This window comes from Cavia porcellus, unplaced genomic scaffold (genome assembly GCF_034190915.1).
Source record: "Cavia porcellus strain 051 isolate PalLab524CR breed Dunkin Hartley unplaced genomic scaffold, mCavPor4.1 scaffold_7, whole genome shotgun sequence".
In the NCBI taxonomy this organism is placed as follows: Eukaryota; Metazoa; Chordata; class Mammalia; order Rodentia; family Caviidae; genus Cavia; species Cavia porcellus.
Window position 1 is genome coordinate 34878615 of NW_026947490.1, and position 25316 is coordinate 34903930.

The 25316-nt window shown below is 41.2% G+C and overlaps 1 pseudogene; it reads left to right on the forward strand.

Annotated features, from left to right (window-relative positions):
* The first annotated feature begins 14115 nt into the window (after positions 1-14115).
* Positions 14116-24515, forward strand: LOC106026651 (leukocyte immunoglobulin-like receptor subfamily A member 5; annotated as a pseudogene).
* The last annotated feature ends 801 nt before the right edge of the window (positions 24516-25316 follow it).

A 25316-nucleotide genomic window follows, 5' to 3' on the forward strand; every position in this document is an offset into this window, starting at 1 on the left:
TTTAGGGAAGACTTCTTCCTTTTCAATTTCATTGTAGAGTTTAAGGAGTATTGGTATCAAATATGCTTTAAATTTCTTTTAGAATTCAGCTGTGAATCCATCAGGACCTGGGATTTTTTTTGAATTTAAAGAAAAGGAAACAAAAAAAAATACATGGAGATAAAAAAAGGGTAGAAATAATATAAAATTACAGAAAAATAAATGGTAAGAAATCACTAGTTGATAAGTTACATATTGTCATCTTAGAAATATCTGTTCAGGTTACAAAATTAAAGCATGTAAAATGACATTCAAAAAGTGACACTGCAAATATTTCTGCTCAATGATCGAACAAAAACTCAGTAATATGGTTATCAGTCCTACACACTTGTTTTATATATCAAAATGGGTAAGATTAAACATACCAAAACAGAACAAAACAGAAAACAATTTAAAGAAATACAGATTTCAAAGCAAGTCCACTAGAGATCTTCACTGTTTATCTAATTGTCTCTAGTTTCTTACAAATAGTTGTCTCCATCTTCACGCACATTAAATACATATTGCATTTTATAGAACTAATCAAATCATTACAGGCTGATGAAGGCTTTTTAGGTCTTCAAGATCTAACATTGGGGAAGACAATAATAACTACTATCGCATCTCTCATTCTCTTCATAGTGGCTGTCCTTATCTTTACATATGCTGAAATTGAACTTAAGAGACTAGACTAATATCATTCTGATCAGTGAATAATAGTATTTCTAGAATTTATATCATAATGCTACAAAATTAGCATTGGGTTTCTTAGTGTCTCTTCTTCAGTGTATCTGTTCATTACATCTTGCATTATATAATCTGTTCCCATAAATAATTTTTTTTAAAAAAAATCTCATGTGTGAATTTCTACATATATATCTATCCTCTCTGTATTATAGGGAAAAACAAATCATAACAAGACAGCAAAACAAATTCCTAGAAAGACATGCAATGAATAAAACATATAAGACCACAGTATAGGTGATTTTCTGTAGTTACTATGTTTTCTCTTGTAATATACAATAGATTTGTCCACATCATCCACTTAATATAGTTAAATATAGTATTACCTATTTTTATAAAAACACAACTTTGAAAGCATTGTAGGTCTTGAGAGCTGTTAATAATTAATACAAGTATGGATATCTTTTACATCTTGTCATCTTCAGAGTAGTTGCCTCTACTTTTAGGGTTGATACTAACAAGCATACCAAATTCAAATAAAATCAGCCAAGGCAAAACCGTGGTCTTATGAATTGGATTCAAATAAGATCAGTCATAGTAAGACAATGTAAGTAATACAGGATTTCAGTTTAAGTTAATAGAAAAGTAAGGATAGTTACCATGGTATAACCTGCTATTTTTGGGTCAGATGTCTCTGCCCTCAAATCTGACAAGAGTGGATAGACCAGAACAAATTAAACTCAAACTAAACATGGTGATAAGACTACTGTGTCTGTTAAATCCTGATACACTATTAACAATGACCTCTGCCTTTTTTATAGTGTTCCAGAGCTATCTATACTAAAGACTATAGCTCACCATCTCTGCCTCATGTCTGCTACTCCACTTTTCTGCTATAATTTGTGCACCTTATTCCCTCATTCCACTGTCTGCCCCATTCATTGAGGCCTCTCTGCCACTGTTGCTGGAATCCTGGTATCCCTTCCTCTTTTTCTCTGGAATGTCCTTTAGCACTCTCTGTAGGGTTGGATTGGTGGCAATGAACTCCCACAGTTCCTCCTTGTCTTGGAAGCATCTTTTTTCTCCACTAATTTTGAGAGACAGTTTTGATGGGTATATGAGTCTTGGTTGCATATTATTTTCTTTCAGGACTTGGAATATTTCTCCCCATTCCCTTCTTGATTTAAGAGTTTGTGTTGATAAGTCTGTCGTTATATTGATAATTATCCCATTGTAGGTAAGTGCTTCTTTTCTCTGGCTGCTTTTAATATTCTGTTCTTTTGGTGGATTTCTGGAATCTTGATTATTATATGTCTAGGCATAGATCTGTTTTGGTTGTAGGTAGCTGGTGTTCTGTATGCCTCTTTTATCTGGATATCATTTCTTTTTGCTATACATGGGAAATTTTGCTTTAATGTATCTGTGAATATTCTTTGTAATTCATTTTTGGTTGCTCCTGTTTCCTCACTCACATTCTTTATTCTTAAATTATGTATCCTTTTGTCATCTAACCTTTGAATTGTTTCTTTCTGGTTCCTTGTTATTTTTAAGAGGTTTTTTTTCTTTCACGATCATATGTCATAAATCTCTCTTCAAGTTTCAAAAGGCTGGCTTTAGTTTCTTTCAAGGCATTTTGCCAGTGTTCAACGGAGTTTTTAGTTTTCTGGTAATCTCTTTGGATCAGTTTCATGTATTCTAAGTTATGTTTTAATTCTTCTTCAGAAGTTTCTCTTTCTTTTCTGATTTCCTCAAGTTCTTCCATCTGTGTTCTCTTGGGCGGGGCTTGTCATTTCTTTAATTAATCTCTTTATATATTGCCTCACTTGAATCAGGAGTACAGCTTTAAATTCATGTATGAGGTCATGGAGGTATTTTTTAATTTTGGCTGATGCTGTTCCCAGTATTGGATGGTCACTGTGCTTGTTCTCTTCAGTGTTTACTTCTTTTGGGCTTATTTTCTCATGTTGGGCAGCTGGAGATTTCTTTTATTTCTATCTCTTGTCATGTTTCTGGTGTCTTTCAGACTGGAGTGTCCTGGGGGTCTCTGGCCCTCTCCATATTGCTTAGGGCCTTTCAGAAGCATGCTGACTTGAGTTTTTGCTGTCCTCCCCCAATTTGCTGTTATCTGGCGTAGGCAGGGATGCAGAGACAGTGCAGGCTAGCCTCCAGCCTCTGTACCAGTCAATCCATAAAATAGGCTGTACTTTGTGGATGTCACTGAGTTGTGACTATTTTGTATCTGCTTATTGGGCCAACAAGCCGAGGCTTGGTTCAGCCCCAGCAGATCCTGCCAGTTCTCTCTGTACCAGAAGCTGCTGACTAATGTCACTGTGGTGCAAGGGTCTGCCAAAATCCCAGCTGTCCTCTTCCAGACCTCTCTGTGCCTGGAGCACCAAGAAAGTCGGTCTGCTGAGTTCCAAGATGTCTTCCACTAGTTCTCTCTATGACGCTGAAGCCAACATGGCAGTGGGCTCTGCCCAATTTCAAGATGTCCATCACCAGACCTCTCTATGCCAGATGCAACTGTCTAATGTCACCGAGCCACAGGCTCTGCCCAACTCTAAGATGTCTTCCACCAGACTCTCCATGTTATTGATGTTGCCATGGTGGCGGGTTCTGCCCAATTCCAAGATGTGCTCTGGCCAACCACAGCAGCCACAGGACCCAGTCCCTAGTACTCACCAGGAGTCAATGCAGGTGTTCCTCTTGAGTCTACTGCATGCTACACCGCTTGCCTTCACTGCATTCCTGGCACAGCGTGGAATGGTAAGAAAACTGCACAGTGTTCGGCTTCAGAGCTCCAGAGCTTTTCATAATCTCTGGTGCAGTGGGGCAGTCCTGGCTGCTTCACAAGGTCCCGGGTCTCAATTTCCAGCAGTCACCAAAAGCCAATACAGCTTTTCCTATTGGATCCACTGGCCAGTTTGCCACTTTAAAGGTGCAGGATTTGCAGCCTCCTGTTATCAGCCTTTGCAGTCTCAGCACGACTTTAAATCTTCCAGCCGTGCTGTCTTGGTTAATAAGAATCATTATCCATTCCTCTGGCCCTCTCCATGTTGTCATACTCTAGCATCTAATATGATTTCTCTGGAGAGATTCTCCACCCAACCCCATAGCAAGCTGCTATTTTTGAAAAAACCCTGGGCTTTTCTTTGTTGGTAAATTTTTAATTGTTTTCAATTTCAATAGCTGATATTGGGTTATTCAAAATTGCTATATCTTCTTGATTGAGCTTTGGTAGTTCATATGTTTCTAGAAATTTGCCATTTCCTTTGTGTTTTCCACGCTATGTGAGTAGAGATTTTAAAAGTAGGTGTTCATGATCTTTTGAATTTCCATGGGATGTGTAGTAATTTCCCCCTTTTCAGTCCTTATTGTGTGAATCTGGGTTTTTTTTCTTTTTCTTTATGAGGTTAGCTAGAAGTTTGTCAATTTTGTTTATTCTCTGAAGAAACCAGTTTTTTGTTTCATTAATTCTTTGTATTTTTTTTACATTCAGTTACATTGATTTCTGCTCTAATCTTTAGTTTCCTCTCTTCTTTGAGCTTTGGGTTTCAATTGCTCTTCTTTTTCTAGAAGCTTGAGATGAAGCAATAGGTTATTTATTTGTGCTTGCTCTGTTTTCTTGATAAGACAGTTTACTGCTATATGTTTCCCTGTTAAGACTGCTTTCATTGCATCCCATAGATTACAGTATGTTATTTCTGCATTAAATTGTAAGTATTGTTTTATTTCTTCTTTAATTTCATCTGTAGCTCACTGATTGTTCAAAATGTTGTTATTTAATTTCCATGTATTTATACAGATTTTGCAATTTTTTGCCATTAAGTTCCAATTTCAGGTCACTATGGCCAGATAATATGTATGGGATAATTTCAATATCTTTGCAGTTATTTAAGAATATTATATGGGATAATATATGGTATATTTTGGAGACTGTCCCATGAGCAACTGAGAAGAACGTGTATTCTGATGTGGGTAGTACACTGTGTAAGTCTCTACTAAATCCATTTGCTCATAAGTATGATTCAGTTCTGTTGTTTTTTTTTTTTTTGCTAACATTTTATCTAGTTAATATATTTCTTTATGACTATGGACTATTAAGGTTCCCTGTTATAATTGTGTTCTTCTGTATTTCGTTTTTCATGTCCATTAGTCTCTGTCTTGTATAGTTGGGTGCTCCTGTTTTTGGTGCATTTATATTTATAATTGTTAATTATTCCTTTTGAATTTTCCACTAATGAGTATGTATTGACTTTCTTTATCTCTTTTAATCATTTTAGGTTTGAAGTTCACGTTGTCTGCAAATAGAACAGTTACCCTTGCTTTTTTCTGGGTTCATGTTGCATGGAATATTGTTTTCCATCCTTTGACTTTTAATCTATGAGTTTACTTTTAGGTCATATGTGTTTCTTGTATACAGCATATTGCGTGACCATGTTCTTGATCCATTCTGTCAAGCTATTTCTTTTGATTGGTGAATTAAGCCATTTACATTTATGGATATCATTGATATGTACTCGCTCAACTTTGCCATGTTATGTTACAGTTGTTTGCTTTCTGCTTTTCCCTCTTGTTTAATTGCTTGTCCAGCTTGGTGGTTTGTTTCTATTGCTGTTCTGGGGATTGTGGTCATTTTTATCTCTATCTAGTATGTCTTTCAATATTGTTTCTAGGATTGGCTTGGTGGACATGGATTTCTTCAGTTGTTCTTTGTTATGGAAGTATCTTGTTTCTCCAATAATATGAAACACAATTTTACTGGGTATATCATCTGGTTCGAAAGCTGTTTTCTTTCAGGGCTTGAAATATCTCACTCTAAGCTCATCTTGAGGGTTTGTGCTGGAAAGGCTGCTCTGGTTCTAATGGGTTTTCCTTGATAGGTCAGTTGTGTCTTTTCTCTAACTGCTTTTAGTATTCTGTGTTTATGCTGTATGTCTGAGCCCTTAATTATTTTATGTCTGGGTGTAGATTTATGTTGTTGGGACTGTTTGGCATTCTATATGCCTCACTTATCTGCATATCAGTTTCCCCCCCATGTTTGGGAAGTTTTCTTCTATTACTTCTGTGAATATTTTGATTATGCCATTTGCATTGACTCCTGCATCTTCATAATGCCTATTAATCTTATATATTTTCTCCTGGCATCATCTTGAATGGATTGTCACTTCATAGTGCTCTGTTATTTTTGAAACTTCTATCCTTTCATGATCATTAATTGCAATCCTGTCCTCAAGGTCTGAAATACTATCCTCAGCTTCATTTAAACGGTTTTGCCAGCTTTGAATAGAATTTTTTGTTACTTGAAAGTATCTTTGAGTTTGTTTCATGACTTCTGCTTGTTTTTTATATTGTTCATTCAAGTTTTCAATCAGTTTCCTATGCTCTTGTAATTTTTTTCTCTATTTCTTCTTTAGCTATACTCAGTAACGCCTTTACTAAGGTTGTTATTTCTGTCTTTACATGGGAGAGCAATTCTAATTTGCTTTCCTCTATAGCCTCATGAAGTTGTTTTTCATTTCACTCGCTGTCTTCTCAGACAATTCCAGTATGTTACTTTTGAATTCCTCTATTTGAGTGTCTACTATACTTGCTGCTGGTGGATTAGATGTTTGGGATAGCATTTTGTGTTTTTGTTTTGCTGTTTTATCCTTTTGAGTTATTTGGTCCTTCAATCCAACTAGTGTCAATTGTTGGTAGTGTGTATCTTGGCATCCTAATGTAAGGTTGATATCTTTCCAGTTTCTAGGTCCCACAATGAGTAGGTGGGTCAGTCACCTGACTGCCCACTGCAGGGCCTGTTGGGTGAGTTCTATATTCTTCCTTGTCTGACAAGCCTAGTAGTATTGATGTAGGTCAAATTTTAGTTCTAGCTATTTACTTTATCTTTAGGTTATTCCATTTCACCAAATCTCCCTGTCTATAGTATTTGTGTCAGCTGAGGCCCTACTGTGTCCCTATTGTGTGTACATGTGTCTCATAAGCCATTTTGATTTTCTCCAAGTTGGGGGAGCCCTTGTTGGCACACTCCTCACACTGCCTGATGTTTTCTGTGTGTGTGCAAGAAGGAGTCATTCACACTCTTGTCAGATGCAGTAAGGTCTGACAGTTAGATTGAGTGAGCTTTACTATGGTCTATTTACTCACTGTACATGTTTATTTTAGGGGCATACTCACCACACTGACAAGCATGAGGAGATCTTTTGTTTGGGTGAGGCAGTCGCTGAATCTCCCTTCAAGCTAGCACAGTTAATCTGCTGTAGTCTAACATTGTGGGAGAAAGGATGGGAGCTGTGACTGGAGTTCCCAGGGCCCACAAGTTCATCTGTAGAGATGGTGTGAGTGGCAGGAGGGGCCTGGGTCTAGGTCGGCCCATGTGTCCCTCTGGCTGGAGTTCCCGGGGGGGGGGCACAAAGTGGTCTTGAATTTTGATTATTTGTGTTATCATTTTCTAGTTGTGTTCCATGTGTCTTTGTCCCTAAACAAAATTCTGGGTTACTAACTTACTGTCTCTTGGTTTCTATTTTTGGTGTTTCAAACTCACTAGTTTTGCCAGTGCATTGTGTGCACTTAAGCCATGGTTGGCACATCCTCTATTCTTTACAAGCTAACGAGCCTAGAAATACTAATATCAACCAACAGTTGGTTGGTAATTGTTACACTTATTTAAGGCTCTTTCCCAAGATGTGAGTCCCACTCTTCTGTTGTGTACACCTTATGAGGACACTACTGTGTTGCAAGAAATATCACTGTCCTTGCATGGTAACCTGGATGGATGATGGACTTAGCCACATAGAGGCTTGATGTGGTCATAAGCATTGTTTAGTCCCCTAGATGGTGGGCAAAGTCACCCATGTGTTTTCAGGCTTACCATGTACCTGTGGATGGAGCAAGAGTTCATCATCTCAAACACACCCACAACCTCCTCTAGAACAGACCATGTTTGCTCACAAACTCCTGCCTGACCAGAGCTCAACCTTTACTAAACTTCTCAGAAAGTCTGTGTCTGTGATTTCTGTTGGTTCTCTCCCACCCAGCCACCTATGCTAGGGTGACCCTGAAGCCCTGGATATAGTTACTATGTGACTTTTCTTTCCTGGAATAGTTTAATCCTAAGCAATTCACCTCTTTGCCCAGTGATTCATGATTAATCACTCCCAAATATCATAGAGGATGCAATAGGGTTCTTTTCCAACTCTAGTCAGTCAAATGGAGGAAGCCACTTTCAGAGTAAAACCCAGCAGTATATTTTTAGTTCACAACAACCACAAGATCTTCTTGGGGTAGCACTGCCAGTTCAGTCCATTGTTTCTCCCTGAGACCACAAAACCTGACAGACTTACATCGCATTTGCAAAGAGAGGATCCCTTCTCAGGAGCTGGGGTTAGCATTCCAGGCTGTTTTCGTCTTTTCTCTGTGTTGTGTTCAGGTTTTCCAGTTTCTCTGTGATCTGTAGGGTTCTTTGTCTGCTCCTCCTTGATTCCCATGGCTCCTCTTCCTTTTTCCTTCCCTAAGTCATTGTTTTTCAGCTGTCAGATTTCATGGTCCTAGAGCAGCTGTGCTATGCTCCTGACTGTTAAACTGTCATCTTCCAACCTTTTTATTGGAACATTAACATCTTTGAAAGCAATTAAAGTTTATCAAATTGAAGAAATTTCAATAAAGTAAGTTGATAGATGAAATCATTGAAAAGGGTTGGCTACTTGGACCCAGGTTGTAAAAACAGTTTTGAAGACATTTTCTACTTCTGAATCATCTCAACAGATGGGAATATTTGCCATTGATTTTCACAGTTTAAGAGGTCCTTCTTCAAAAATATGGCAAGGGCATGAAGTGTTTCATGAACCACCACTGGAAACAGGGAGAACCTGACTGGGAACATGTGACACCAGTGCCCAGAAGGGAGAGAGGAGGATGAGTCAGGCATAGCTGCTGTGTTAGGACACAGGACTACGCTGCCTGGGGGGACAGATGTGGTCATCAAGGGAGAGGGTAGCAGTAACCACAAAATGACATCTATCATTTATTCAACCAAATAAAATAACAGTTACACCTATGTGTATTCCAGGCAGAATTTAAACTTCTATAACACAGTCAAAAAATGAAAACCTTGAATCCACCATAAGCAGAAAGCTCTCTCCAACTGCAGGAAAACCCCAGTGCGTCATTTAATATGAACATTTAAAATAACATTAAATATTATGAATACTAAATGAAGAAAACTAAGAACAGATCAACTGGAGATCCAGAGATTGGAGTCAGATTTTGTCCAGCTTCATCACAAGGCTGTTTTTCCTGAGCTTTATTGCCACATTATTGATAAGACTGATGTATTTGAAGTATAGAATTTGCAGTCTTTTGTGTACCTACACTGTAAAAAACTGCCACAATTTGATGATTGACACACACTATACCAACATACATGTAGAGACCATTTGTGTCTTCTTCTCTTTTTATGTCCCTGCTTTGAAAACATTTACTTTCTAACTTCTTTGCAGGTTTCAAGTATGCATTACTATTTTGGTAACCAAAGTAATGCAGAACTGTGGTGGGAAAGTGGAGAGATATTTGCCCGAGGTCCAAATACAGATGCAGTGTGAATCAGCTATGGAGATCTGTCCACTTCATGGTGCCCACTCCTCATGCCGCAATGGATGAGAAAGCTTCCTTTCTTCCTTTGGGCAAAGCATGTTCTCTTTTAAGAAAAGGAAATTGATGAAGAATTTGTCCACTGGACACAGTAAAAGACCTGAAGCTATGTGTTGTGTGTCCTCTGCTGGCTGAAGACAGAGCTCCACACAAACCATCCTCCCTGCTCCACACTCTCATCTGCAGAGCAGCTCTCCTTCATGAAAAGTGAAAAAATCACGATGATGTAGCAGAATTTAAACTTCCATACTACAATGAAAATCAAAAACCTTCAATAGACTACAGTAAAGTTCCTTTTATAAGAGGAACTGTTCATAAAATGACAGAAATAAAGCTACATATTAGCCTTTGAAAAATTAAATGCATCATGATTTTTCTCTAAAGAGGTTAAACCTTGAAAAATAGCAATAAAATCCAAAAAGATTATGATTTCATAGAAGAAAATTTACTCATTTACTGATATCAAAAGCAAAGTAAAGTGGGCAAAAACAGTTAATTTCCAGAGATTTGTGAATGAAAGCTTTGACAGAGTGTGGAAAGGGGCTGGAAATGCACAAACAAGTAAATATAGTGAACAAGTTTGAAATGTAAATGGAAGACAGAGAGATAATACAATCATTTACTAAGCTGCAGACTTTGAAGAACACACATGTAATGAGTATAGCACATTTATTTGGTAAATTGTCAATGTTTTGATATTGATCAACATGTTCATGGGGCCCAGGGATTTAGCTCACTGCCTCAAGCACTTCCTGCTAAGTGCAACGTCGTGAGTTCAATCCCTGCTACGATATATATATATATATATATATATATATATATATATATATATATATATATGTGACAGGGAATCCTACCTAGAGGAGCATGATCTCACATCTGGGTCTCTCAGAGGGCAGTGAGTATACAGCAATGTCTCCCTGTGTTTCTGAGCATAGCAGTATGATATATGCAATGTGCATCTATTGGGATTATTTGCAGTGGGTTTGGTGTAGCCCTAGTTAGACTTGTTAAACCCTGGGCTTCATCTGAAAGTTTCCATGTGCCTGCCCCTGCTGTGCTATGGTGAGAAGGAGCTGGTCATCTTCTTCCATGGGGAGCAAACAGTGTGACCTAAGGACAGGACAGTCACATCCTGTTTGTTTTCTAACTTGTATCAGTTCTGACCTCCTTTCTTGTACAATAAATATCATACCCCAAATCGGTCAGCGTCCTACATCCTGTAAATCCTGGAAGGGAAGGCAGCAGAGGGTCATGGTGGAAACTTCTTTCCTGAGGCATGAGGTCTACAAGTCTCTTGGAAGGCTGAGCTCATGTACTGTTGGTGCCCAGCCCTATCGGGCCAGGCCAACACCCAACACCAGGTACAGTCGGTGAAGGCTCAGGCCACATGGTCACAGGTCACCTAATGGGTAATTGTCTCTACAGGATGTTTTCTGACCCAGAACCTCTCTACCACATCCTCCCTGTCCCTGCTCACTCCTGGAATCAGGTAACAAGCAGAATCCCTTCTGCAGTCTCACAACTCCTACCCTTTTGAAAATTGCTGGGATAGAGACTTCTCCCCAGCACTGATGCTGTAAATCTGTCCTGAACCTGGTGTCCTGTGAACAGGTTGGAATGGCCACTCTGCACTCCATGTGCTCTGGAAACAGGTTTCTGATGACCACCCAAGACTCCCTTCATCCTTCTACTTCCTTGGAATCAGTGTCTGTGCTGAACAAGCCCTAGCCTGCTACTCTGAAGTAGGGGTCCCTAGCTGTTGGAATTAGTATGTGGTTTCCTTGCCATGGAATTCCCTGTATTTCTGGGGCACTCAGCATGGACACATAGTTTCCCTTCATCTCTCAGCCTCAGTTAGGAGGATCTGTGAACCTCACAGTGTCTATGTCATTCATTGATCAATTCATTGTTTGGTACCTGTTTTCCCTGGCCCCTCATGCCCAGAACATCAGTGCTGTGAGGGCCAGGTGATTCCCATTCACCTCTCTGAGCCAGTTGTCCTCCAAGGATCCTGTCCACAGGAGGGTTCAGCACCATTTGAGCAGGAATTGTGCTGATGTCCACTCCTGACACAGGAACACTGTAAGAAACCCAGGACCCTCTAATGTGACCCAGTCACTCTCCTCTTCCTGATACAGTAGGGTGATGGTGCTTCCTCTGCTTTCTGAGGCCTGTGACTGAGGAGCACATACTGGTCAGTGGGCAGAGAGGAGTCCACACATACAGTGAGCCTGCTGTGTGGAGGACAGCCACCCGAGCTGCAGGGCACACACAGCCTGCACTGCAGAGAATGAGGTCAGGAGGGACAGACAGACATCCACACCCTTTCTCTCCCCACAAACTGCTTGCAGCTGGGCTTGGTGCAGCTCACCTAGAGCTAAGAGGAAACTACACCAACAACAAATACCTCAGCTTTGCAGCACAACACATTCAGCCTCTCAGAGGTACATGTTGTGTATGATTTTCTTCAAGAGTGAGAATAGATTACGAATCAGGCCTTGAAAAGTTTTTACATTGTGTGATCATCATTTTCACTGTATACTCAGTGTGGCTGCCAACCATTGTATGTGGGGAAAATGTGTTAACCAATTTTCCACTGGTAGAAGTTTTGCAACTGTTATCTTCCTCCCTATAAACAATGATCACCTGACCTGAAAATACAATGGTCAAATCTATTTGAACAGAGAATATTTTTACTGTCTGTTTCAATGTTCTCTGTTGGTTCTTTCTCCTGAGTTTTGTAGTATATAGTTTTGATCCTATGTGAGGTTTTTCATAGATTTTATGTGTTACTTTATGCTCTTGGGAGACATGAGATGTTTAAAATTAGTGCGCAACAACGACAGCAGCTCCCTCAAACTATTAAAGAGGTGCCCTTGATCTACTTGCTGAGACAGTCCTTGTCTTTATCTGACTCCTCCTGAGCATCACACTCACTGTCTCCACTTGTATCTATGTTCTGATGCTCTAAGCTCTCTCCATAACCCAAGTTAAACTTCCCACCCCACTGCACTCTAAGCTGTCTCCTTCCTGCTTCTCCCCACTTCGCCATCTCCAGCAGCACAGGCAGTGCCACCATCTCCAGAGTTAGCACTGTCTGTGAGGCTGGAAGTGTGGCTGATTCTCACCAGGACCAAGTAGTCTGTGTGCTCAGGGCAGTCCAGAGACAGGGGACAGACAGACCGTGGTGATGGAGCACGGCCAGGCACAGAAACCCAGGCAATGCACAGCACTGTGAGCCACACAGGGCAAGTGCCTGTGGGAAGGGCAAGGAGGGTTCTTTGAAACAATGCAGAGAGGACCCTCTGAGCACATGTATGTCAGAAGAGACCTGAACACAGGAGATGTCTGTGACAGTCCTAGGGAGGAGCATTCCTGCCAGCAAACAGGAAGTGTGAGGCCAGGTGGGGACATGACACCTTGTCCAGGAGCAGGCTGAGCTTCAGTGTCCCTGGAGGTGAAGGATAAAATACAGTAGTGTCAGTGCCCAGGAGCAGAGCTCAGCAGGGCCCAGTCCTATAAGTCCCTGGACTCTGACAGATCTCATGTATCCAATGGAGGTTTGCACAGGGATGGTCCAAGCTCACTCTGGAGTTCCTTTTACAGTGAAAAATTGACATATATGCCCCAAGAATTAGGAATGAGAGAAGGAGTGTATTACTGAGCTTCTGTTCAACATTTCTCTGGAGGTCAAGGCAAGGGCATGAAAACAAAATGATGACAGCATATAGCAATGACAATGATGACAGAAAAAGTTAAAGCATGAGCTGTGACTCTTGAGATACTCATTTACTATGTGAAGGCAGCTTGATTCTCTATAATGAAGCAAAAAACAAAAACCAGTAAGAGGAATATAACCATCTCTAAGAACTGGAAGCAAAATAATGATACAAGAGGAAACAGAGGAGCCTTCAGCCTGTGCTCCCAGGATATCTAGGTGGTGAGAACACACACACAGTGCTGTGTTAGGAAGTGTTTCTAGATGGGGAAGGAGAGCCTCAGGAGGATTAGGACATATGGGAAAGTCAGACAAAAGAAGGGAGAAATATTGACCACATCCCAAGGGATGATCTAGGATAGTCTCCCAAGGGAGTGACAAACAGACAGTTCACCTTCAACGGTGTTGCCAGCAGGGTACTCCTGCACAGGATGGGGAACTCACTGCAGCCAGGCTGTGCAAGTGCTGAAGGTGTGCAGTACCCAGAAGTGCTCACACAGTGGAAGTATTTTGTCCCAGCAACAAGAAAGCAATCAAGACAACCACCAGGAGGGGCAGCAAAACTTCTCACTGGGTCTGATGCCCGTGTTGAGTATGGGATGACTGAGCTCACAGGACCTCTGTCAGAGGACTTAGAATGTCAGACATTCTAAGTCAGTCATTCAAGTCTAGTCAGACATTCTAAGTCTGACTGACTTACTTAGAAAATACCCCCTTCTGTTCTCAGGTCAGGGCAACCAGCTCCCTGCGAACTCAGAGGGCAAGGGAGCCCAGGGCCATGTGATACAGGGTGAAGGCCAGATGGGGGGCTATGCCCAGTCAGCAGTGGGTGCTGTTGGGCTGACAGACATGGGAAAGTCACCTCAGAAATGCTGGGACAAGGAGCTAGGATAGCACTGCAGGTGTCTGTGGATGTCAGTTCTGCTTCCTGTGGGGCTCCTGACCTGACCACTCTATGAAGGGCAGAAACCAATCCTCAGCTGCCAAACAGTAGGACAGGCACTGTAGTCTCCACACAGTCTCACCTGGAGTTAAGAGACCCCATGAATACCACACTCACGGCCCTGCTCTGCATTGGTGAGAACTGAGGAGGAGATGGAAACCTCTAGTCTTCAACCCACAGCCATGCCCTGGTTCAGCAGGAGAAAAGGGGCTCAGGAGGCTCCAGTGAGAAGAGGACCTGCTTAGGCTCCAGGGCAAACCTATCACAGGGAACTCTCTTCTAGGGCTGAGTCTGGGCCCCAGGACCCCAGTGCAGGCAGGTGAGTGTGTCCCTAGCTATCCTGGGTTCTTCCTCCTCCTAGGGACAAGGAGCCATCCTTGGGCAGTGGTGATGGAACACAAGAAGTGTGGGCTGGTGCTGGGAGGTCCGGGGGGTCTTGGGGTTGTGAGATGGGATGTGAGGGTAGGAGAAAGGTCCTGGAACACAGCTGTGATTTCCCTGCAGGGAGCCTACCCAAACCGAGCCTCTGGGCTGAGCCAGGATCTGTAATACCACAGGGGGATCCTGTGACCCTTTGGTGTGAAGGGACTATGGAAGCCCAGGAATAAGCTTTGTACAAAGGCAGAAGCCAGGACACCTGGACAAGAAAATCATTACCAGAACTCATGAATATGGCCATGTTCTCCATCCCATCCATGACAGAGCACCATACAGGGCTACATCACTGTTATTACCAAGTACCCTCTGGCCAATCAGGTGAGAGGACACACAGGGTCCCAGACCCAGGTTTTGCCCACAGGAAGGGGTCTGCTCTCAGATGGATCCCCCTCTCAAAGCCCAGCCCTGGGGATAGTGTGGTAGGTAAGTGTCCATTTCACATGCTGCCTCCTTCTCTCCTAGGAATCTATATAGCAAACCCAGCCTCTCAGCCCTGCCCAGCCCTGTGGTGACCTCAGGGGAGACTGTAACATTGCAGTGTAGCTCATGGGAGGGATGTGACAAGTTCTTTGTGACTAAGGAAGGAGGAGACAGTCTCTACTGAATGCTAGACTTACAATCAGGCGCTGACCAACAGGTCCTGGCCCTGTTCCCTATGGGCACTTTGAATTCCATGGAGAGGTGGTCATTCAGATGCTATGGCTGTTATGCTACCAAACCTCAGGTGTGGTCGGAGTCCAGTGATGCCCTGGAGCTCCTGGTCTAAGGTGAGGAAGTCCTTTCTTTGACCCAATCATATCTGAGTCCCTAAATAACTAACAGAGACCATTTTACAGATCGTCCCTAGGAGGCTGGGTCAGGACATCTGGGCTTCATGGGGGTGATTTCAAAGCTAAGAGAAATGTTGGGGTCCAGCCTGGAAGAGATGCAGCCCCAGAAGTGGGGAGCAAGGAGCCCAGGTCCTCACCTCCCGATCCTTCCTGGGAATCACTGAAGATTAGCGCAGCACAGCAGAGTCCGGATCCCCAGGTGGTGAGTGCGGTTCCTACTGGGAGGGTCCCAGGGCAGGGGTTGAGCTAGGGACTGCTGCAGCCTCCTCTGCAGATACAGACTTGGACCAGCCCCTCCTGTGTGGGCCTCAGTTTCTTCAGGTATGGAGGAGAGGCCTGGCACAGAACTTCAAGTTCCTTTCAGTGATGGCCTTGCTGTGAGCCTTGGAGAGACAACTTCCCAGGGGAGATCTAGGATGTGACTGCAGAGGTGCTGTCCCTCTCAGCTGTGACAGAGACAGTAGAGAGGGTGCCAGGCAAAGCAGAAGTGCTCAGATTCTCTCCCTGCAGCTCAGGAGTTCAGCTCTGGTGGGAGAAGGAGCTTGGAAGTCAGACTCACTGGGCTCACTACCCACCTGCCTCATCCCTCTATGTCACTTGTGACCCAAAACTGACTTGAAGTGGCACCACCAGTTCTTCCTCAGGACCTCATGTCCCAGTGAGGCCCTCTGTTCCACAAAGTCACACTGTGTCCTGTTCCCAGCACTGGTGTGAGACCCCAGAACACAGTGGTGGTAGAGGGGAGAGTCTACAGGGGAGGGTCTCCCCATGAGGAGGCTGATGCAAGCTGGAGCTCCCTGCCCAGGCTCCCACCCTAAAGTCTTCCATGGAGATACTGGGCAGGGAGAGATTCAAGGGGACACAGGTGAGATGGGAGGAAGTGGGACTGGACTCAGGGAGAGGACAGAGCCCAGCCCTCTCCTCCTGACATTTCCACCACAGAGGGAGCTGCTCTGCTGTCCCAGCACCTCAGTCAGGGCCCTGCCCACATGGGAGGGGGAGACATGGTAACCTGACCCCTAGAAGTCTTGCACACATCCTCTGTGAATTGCAAGGCAGAATCAGTCTCCAGAGGAGTGGAGAAGAGGACACTGAGGGATCCTGGTGGCTTCCTGGGGCTCTGAGGACAGGGTGCCTGCTTCCCTGTGGTCAGAGTGGTGGAAGTGTCTGAAGTCCAGGCAGTAAGCAGGGCCCTGGAGTGCAGAGGGCAGCCTTTTCAGTCTGAGTATGCTTTTGGGTTAGATGGGTTTCTCATAGACAGCATTTGGTTGGATTTTGTTTCTTGATCCATTCTCCCAGTCTGTTTCTTTTAATTGGTGCATTGATACCATTTACATTAATAATGATAACTATTATATGTTGGTTTATTTTTGACAGGTTATCTTTCTGCCATTGAATCTTTATCTTTCCATTCTGTTTAATTGTCTGCTTTGCTTAGTGGTTTTTTGCTAAGTGTATCTAACCTGCCTTTCAGTATTCTTTGCAGGGTTGGCTTGATGGTCATGAATTTCTTCAGCTCTTCTTTGTCATGGAAGTATCTTATTTCTCCATCCATTTTCAAGGACAGTTTTTCAGATTATGTAAGTCTAGCTTGGAAATCATTTTCCTTTAGGACCTGGAATATTTCACTCCATGCTCTTCTTTACTTCATTGTTTGTGCTGAGAAATCTGCTACAATTTTCTGATAGGTTTGCCTTTATAGGTGATCTGTCTTTTCTCTCTGACAGCTTTTAACATTCTGTTCTTGTGTTTCTGGGATGATCATTATTATATGTCTGGGTGTAGTTTTATTTTGGTTATGGCTATTTGGAGTTCTATTTGCTTCACTGATCCTGATATCAGTTTCCAATTTCATGTTTGGGAAATTTTCAGCTATTACTTCTCTAAATATTCTCTTGACATCCTTTATTTTGTCCCCTTTTTTTCATTTATCCTTATCATCTTATGTTGTTTTTCTTTGCATCATCTTGCAACTGTTGAATTTTTTTCCTGATTTCTTGTTATTTTTAAAAGCTCTTGCCTTTCCAGTTCACTAGCTGCAGTCTTGTCTTCTAGGTCTGAAATTCTATCTTCACTTTCATTGAGGCAGTCTTTATAATGTTCAATGGAATTTTTGATTTCCTGTATATCTTTTTGCATCTGCTTTATGTATTGTTTCTTATATTGTTCATCCAAGTATTCTACCTTTTTGTTTAGTTCCTCAAATTGTTTAACTGTGTCTTCTTTAAATATGTTCAGCATCTCTTTCATTTCTTCTTTTACCTGGGAGATTATTTCTAGTTTGAATTCCTTTAAACCTTCCCAGAGTTGCTTCTTTAATTCAGTTGCTATTATGTCCAATACTTCTGGTGTATGGCATATATTTTCTTTTATGTATGTAGCTCCTAAGGTTTCTTGGGATGGGCTGGAGGTTTTAGATTGTAATTCGGTCTTTTGTTCTGTCATTTTCCTATATTTCTGTGTTTCAAGTGTTGTTCCAAGGCCTGTTGGAAATCCTCTATGACCTTAGCTCCTGGGACTCTGGTCGCCCAGTTCCCTGGATTGAAAAAGGGTCACTGGTGGTGGGGCAGGCTGGCTCAATACCTGCTGAGCTGGTTCAGTGCAACAGGAAGCCTTGAAGTTCCTTATCCAGGCAGAGCGAGGATCCCAAACTACCTGAGCTCAGGGGATGGTGCAGGGACACTCACCCTGGTCCCTCAACCTCTGGAATAGATGGTTCTGGCCAGTCCAGAACTCCAGAGTCAGTCAAGCCTGGTAGGGAGCCTGCTGTGCACTCTTATTTGAGTCATTGCTCATTTCCTGCTTGTACTCATGTGCTGTTGCTCTGTCTTTTCAAATGTAAAGAGACACTTTTCTGTGGGAAGAGATTTACAGATATATGAAATTGTACCTTAATACTTGCCTGTTTTCACAGGAACAGATTATTTTTATATGTCAATTATAGAGAGTAACAATATCATGCATATCTAATACAGTTGAATTGGGCTTTATTTTTTTTTACATATTCTCCATTATTGTTTTTTTTAATTTTATTTAAGGAGAAAAAGAAAAGAATAGAAAAATGGTACAAGTTATACAGAATTTCAAAAAAATTAAACCGTAGGAAATCACTAGTTAATAGAACACATGTTGTCATCTTAGAAACAGTTGTTCAAGTTACAAACTTAAAGCATAGAAAGTGGACATTCAAACAGTGAGACTGCAAATAATTCTGTTCAATGATCCAACAAAAACTCAGTAATATTGTTATCTATCTTATATGCTTAAATATACATGCAGTTATATCCTTTAGAGCACTTTCTTTTTCTCTCTTTTTTACCATGACAATTACACATTTGCGGTTTTATTACTCCCACAGTTCTTATTACTTTTTTGGAAGAGAATAAAACCAAATGCAACATAACAAAACAAAATCAGTCAGATCAAAAAGATGGACATAGTACATAATGTAAAAACAGAATACAAGGTGATCAACAATGGTTACCATAATGCCTCTTGCTGTCTTAAAAAGAATTGCCTATATCATCAGTTATAATAAAATTGAACAAAACAGTAAAGAACAACACCAGTAAAATGAAAACACTGGAGACATTACAGGACTTCAAAAGAAGATAATAGTCAAAACAGAATGGGCATCATAGTGCATCTTATTGTCTTCACAGTTATTACCTATACTGTCAAACTTGGTGCTATCAAGCAAAACAGAATAGAGTAAAATCAGTCAAAACAAGATGGTAAGAGCAATGCAGGGTTTCAAATCAAGTTAATAGGAATTCAAAGTGGGTTACTATAATGTATCCTGCAATTTTTTATTTAGTTTTTCCCTAATTAAAAAGATAAAAATAAAAAAATAAAAAAGGAAATTAAGATAAAAGAGGACAAAACAACAAAACAGCACAAGTCAGAACATAATCATTTAAGCAAAATAGTGTTTCACCACAAGATATCCTAACATAAAAGTAGCTACCATAGTGTGTCTCTCCTTGAAATCTTAGAGTATAACTTCATAGACTGTCACATCAAACATATCAAGACAATGTAAAATCATTCAAGAGAATGACTGTGTCACAGGGTATTTAGAACTAACTAACAAAAAATGAACAATGGTTTCTGTATTATCTCCTTGTCTATAAAAGTTTTTGTTTATATGATCACATATAATAAAATCCAATAAGATACAACATGTTAAGACTGATGGATACAGAAAAACAAAAGCTTGATGGGACTTCAAAAGAATATGATATTAAATCAGCACTAGCTATTTTGATGTCTTGTTTTCTCCAAAATAGCTGTTCCTACCATCCAACCTTCTCTGCCTCATTTCTGTTGAGCTCTTTTTCTGTCATTAGTTGTCAGTTTGTCTTCTTCCTTTCACTTTCTGCTCCATTCATTTTGGCCTCTCTGCCACTGTTTCTGGAATCTTGGTATTGTTCTCTTTTAGAATGTCCTGAAGTATTCTCTGTAGAGTTGAATTGATGGTTGCAAATTCTCCTAATTCCTCTTTATCCTGGAAGCACTTTGTTTCTCCATTAATTTCTAGGGACAGTTGTGCAGGATATATCAATCTTGGCTGGAGGTTATTGTCTTTCAAAACTTGAATTATTTCACCCCATGTTCTTTGTAATTTGATGGTTTGTGCTGAGAAGTCTGCTGTAATTCTGATTGGTGTTCCCTTGTAACTTATCTGTTTCTTGTCACTGACAGCTTGTAACATTCTGTTCTTATATTGGATTTCTGGAATTTTGATTATTATATGCCTGGGTATAGTTCTGTTTGGGTTGTAGGTGGCTGGGGTCCTGTATGCCTTATAGATCTGAGTATCTTTACCTTTTCTCATATTAGGGAAGTTCTCCTTGATTAGTTCTGTGAATAGCCCTTGCAGTTCATTTGTTTGTATCCCTGCTTCTTCCTTTGCATTCTTAATTCTTGTTATAGATCCTTTTATCATCTTCTAGCCTTTGTATTGTTATTGCTTGTTTCCTTGTTATTTTTAAGAAGTTTTTCCTTTCATGCTCCCACATTACAAATCTGTTCTCCAGTTCAGATAATCTATCCTTAGTTTCTTTCAAGCTGTCATGCCAGCTTTCAATAGAGTTTTTAGTTTCCTGGTAATCTCTTTGAACCTGCTTCATGTATTCTACATTTTTTCTATTTTCTCCATCAAACAATTCTCCCTTTTTTTCCATTCTTCCATTCCACCATCTGTTTTTTCTTGGGAGGTGCTTAGCATTTCTTTAACTATTCTACTTATATCTTGCTTTACTTGATTAAATACTTCACTTTTGAAGTCATCTATGAGGTTCCGGAGATATTGCTTTCTGTCTATTGGTGCCATGCTTGGTATTGTGTGTTTTCTGTCCTCATTCTCCTTTGCATTTACCTTTCCTTGATCAATGTTCTCAGGATTGGGGATTGAGGACCCTTTCTTTTTGCTCCCTCTTCCCATAATTTTTGTTCCTACCATACAAGTGTCTATAGGAGGCCCAGTTTCTTTCTTTGTCAGTTACAATTTGTTTGAATCACACTGGTAGGTGTTCCTGCCCACTGCAGTGTACTAGGGAGACACAGACCTGGGAAGCCTATGCTAGGTCCACTGGTACAGGTCAGCCCACCAGCTGAATGCTTCACTGTGTTAGGGTGCACTGCCAGGCGCAGGGACCTGGTTTGGCTTAGCCTACTGGGTCTTAGTCTGTGGCATCACCCAGGTCAAGAGCTCCCCACCAATCCTGTTTGAGAAGGAAATATGTGACTAAAGTCACTGCAGTGTCCTGTTCCAGCTAGTCTGCCCGGTACCAAAATGTCCTCTGTTGGAGCCTCCTAGCCTATGGAAGGGTTCCCATTCCTCTCACTCACTGCAGGTCAATTCAGGGCTCCCTACCAGCTCAGCTCTCCATTCAGTTCACTGATTCCCGCTCTCAGAGCTTTCACGTCTCTATCCTTGCTGTGCCAATTCGGATGCAGCAGCAGTGGCAGGAAATTCAAGTCTTGGTTTCCAGAGGTGCAGGTTCCAGCTTCGGCACTGAGATTTCAGCTATTCCAATCATAGCACTGGGATTGAATTTCCGATTGATTTCTCTCAGCTTAGTTTGTTCCTGGGTTGGCAGGGTATATCTCCCCCTGCTTAGGACTCCCCACACCACACCATTCCTGGAATCTCTACAAGAGTTTTCTTCCCAGGGTCAGTTTATTCATTAAGATAGAGCTTTCTTCTCCACATTGCTCATAATTACAGCTTCTTTGTCTACTCTTCCTTGTTTCATGCTTCTGAAAGGACTGGAAATAATTGCAGGTCTTTATGTCTTCATTATGTTTATATTGCTGCTCTTCAATTCTCAAATAATTGTCTTCATCATATCTTAGATTTCTTGAACAATTTTTGTCTTCTTCTTTAATTTGCTGATTATGCCATATTCTTCCTGTCACAATAATATTCATGTGTTTCCCACATCACATCTCTGTAGAACTTCTTTTGGGATGGAGTCAGAAAATCTCACTGTTCTGGAGTGAACTTCACAGCTACATTCTCAAAGGTCACTCTCTCCATTGTGATGCTCAAAAGTGTCCCAGGATCACTAAAAAGAAGTCACAGAAACCAGAAGTGCACTCAGCTCCAGGCTCTCAGCACTCCGAATTGAGCTTTATTAATACTTTACAAATATTTCAAAGTTGTATTCATAAGAATTATTAACATTTGTAAGGAATGTTTAAATTGATCAAGCATTTTAATTGTTTGAAAATAATTCTGTGATTCATATTTTCTTAATAATAACACAAAACACCAAAAGCATATTAGGTTTAATCTTTTTATCTTACACTACATTTATTTATTTGTCTGTCTGTTTATTTATTTATGGTACCGTGAGGTGAAATCAGGACTTTGCACTTGTCAGAAAGGCACTGTGCCACTGAGCTGCATTCCTGGCCTCCATACTGATATTTTTTCCCCTGTCCTCCAGCTTTTCAAGCAATGTGTTCAGATTACTGACAAAATTTATGTCCAGTACACTAAAATGAAAATTATATTTCATAAAATCTCAACAGGTCACCAATGTTCTTGATTAAAATGTGCATGCACTTGGCTATACATGTCTCCACTATAATCTAAATATGTACTAATGCATAATTTTTCATGTATCCAGTTATATTTATGTTTGTTCTCTACAGCATTTCATCCATATTCTCAATGAGCATTCAATGAATATATTTTTCTTCTATATTGTTGGTCATTTAACATAGATTTTCACTCTGAAAGTGGAAGCATTGTTTCCATGAAGCAGTATCATTCCTGCCATGTGAAACACACACTCGCTTGTACACGTGAGAGTCTGTCTGTGTGTGCACCACACTACAGGTGTTTCTAACTGCATGATGATGAGTTAGCAAAAGTCACAGGGAGGAGGAGGCACCAGGGGACCTAGTTGGGTGGGGAAGGGGGTCCCTCTGGACTTCACCCTGTGTGCTCCTGATGCTCTGGGGCCCTGAGGACAAGCCCTTACCCCTAGACCTTGAGTCCTTATCTGCTGGTCAGGAAACTCCTTTCCAGGGGAGGTTGCTCACATCATTCTGTGTCCCACACTGACCACAGAGCTCACCAGCTTGGCTGTTTGGAATTGGAGATCACTTTTGTCACGTATCCTAGGCTTTATGAACTTAGCTCAACTTTGCTCCAAAGGGACTCAGACACAAGTCCTGAGCTCCATCAGCAGTGAAGCTGATGAATCCAAGTAACCAGAGGTAACACTGCTGCAGCACCAAATGCTCATTAAGAGTCTGCATCACCTTTGTCATGATATTGAAACACAAAGATGTGGAGGTGGGGAGAGGCTCGCGCCTGTCTGTTCAAGGCTTTACAGGTCCCACTAGTGTTCATTGGTTCTCAGGGGCAGCTGAGACCATCAGCTCATCACAGAACAGCTCAAAACCCAAGACAGTTGAACAAGGAGAATTCTGTTATGGGGCTGGACACAGAGGTCAGGTCATGTCCAAGAGCACAGGTGGACATGCAGGGACTGAGGAAGGTGCTGGTTTGTCCTGACCTCTGTGACTTCTTTGTCCCCATCCCAGCCTCACAGCCCCAGGATTACACAGTGAGGAATCTCATCCAGTAGGGCCTGGCTGGCCTGTCTCTGGTGACCTTCGGGATTCTGCTCTTCCAAGCTCACTGCAGTCAGGGAAGGACTCAAGATGAAGTCAGAACATGAGCACAAGAATGAGTCTCAAGGGCAGGCAGTGCTTGGGCCTTGGACATGAATTATACATGCCAGGATGACTCTAGAAGAACGTCTTGGATCCAGTTTGCATGACCCATCCACTGGGAGGTCTGAGGGAGTTGACAAGGTTGGTTGCAAAGGAGTCTGGTGTAGTCTGGAGAGAACTCTCTGTCTCAGTTAAATGGCTCACCTAGGGTTTCCCCTTCCTCCTCAATCCTGAGCACCTCTGCTACAGCCCCATCCCACATCTGTAGTCTCTGAGCCTGTGAGACACTGGCAGGAGGCTGCTCTGTTTCACTGGGGCCCCACTGTGGATGAGGCCAAGCCCCTAGTACAGCTTCTTCTTCAGAGAGAATCAACAGGCTATGGGCACCATTGGGCATTTCCCCTCCTAAGGACCCTGGGGCCTCTGCTCAGTGCTCTTCTTAGACTCAGGAGGGGCCAGTACTGCTCCCTGGGTTCCTAGGGGTCTCTTCCTAGAAGTTCTGCTGTGCAGTGTGGTTGGGTTCTGTTATACACTTGGGTTTCACACTTGTGTATTGTTACTGCCATTTTTGAAAACTAAGAATAACAGTTTCTTGAGAAATTTAAATACATATGAAATTGTGCTTAAAAATGTAATTACACCCCTGATTTCTGAGAATTTTATCAGATTTATACAATAATTGCAGAAAACAACTTTTAATGCTAAATCTTTCTAGTCAAGATGTTGAAAATTGAAGTTCACTTATGAACTATAGGAATATTTCAGATTTATCTGAAAATCTTATATTTACAAAAACTTTGTAATATGATCCCATATTTTAAAAATTGATAACTTAAGACAGTGATTTTATATTTACTGAATAATAGCTTGCTATACAACAAAGCTATTGGTTTGCTTGTATTACTAGTACTTCATATTAAGATTGTCCTCCAGTAATACTTTAATGATCTGAATTCATCCATAAAATGTATATCAAGTAAATTAAATTTCTCAATTGCATTCCTATCTCAATTATTATTATATACATAGTGATATATTATTATATCTAGTTCTATTCAGAATAAATAATATTTATTCATATTCTGTCTCTTTCTGTCTTTTCTTTTTTTCTGCACTGGAGTAAGGAATTTTCCTGCACAGATTGAATGTTAAATCTTGACTGTATCCATAATTTCTGTAACACAAAGAATATAAGAAATCACTTGTTCAGAAAAAGCCTGGAGGCAGAGACTTAGAAGTCAGAAATTAACATGGAATGAGTGTCCTAGGAACACATATATAAGAATTTTGCTCATTCTGTAAGTTTTATATGTTTACATTTCTTTTCCCTTTTAACTCCATTATTCATTTATTCCACTTGGATCCTTTTACATGTTTATTATAGGTCATTCTACATGAATTTACATGTCTATTAACTAGATACACTGACTTTATGAACCCCTGACATTCCTACCATGTAAATACAGGTATGAATATGTGTGTGTGTGTGTGTGTGTGTGTGTGTGTGTGTGTGTGTGTAATGCTGTAGGTATTTCAAACCACGAGATGATCAATTAGGATTATGGTCCCAGAGCCCCAGGCTTGGTCACAGCCCTAGACATTCATGATTTTAAAACTGAATTTCAGGAGTCCTATGGACCAGAGCTTCATATCTGTTCAGTAATTGAAGATAAATTCACCTCCAGGAGAATGAATGTGCGTTGTCCTGTGTTCCAGATAAACCAAAAGTACTCAGTTATTTCCCAACTTGAAATCTTAATTTTCTCCAATTCTAAGCTCTTTGAACTCAGACTATCTTTATTCCAAAGTGACTCTGACTCAAGTTCTGAATTCACAG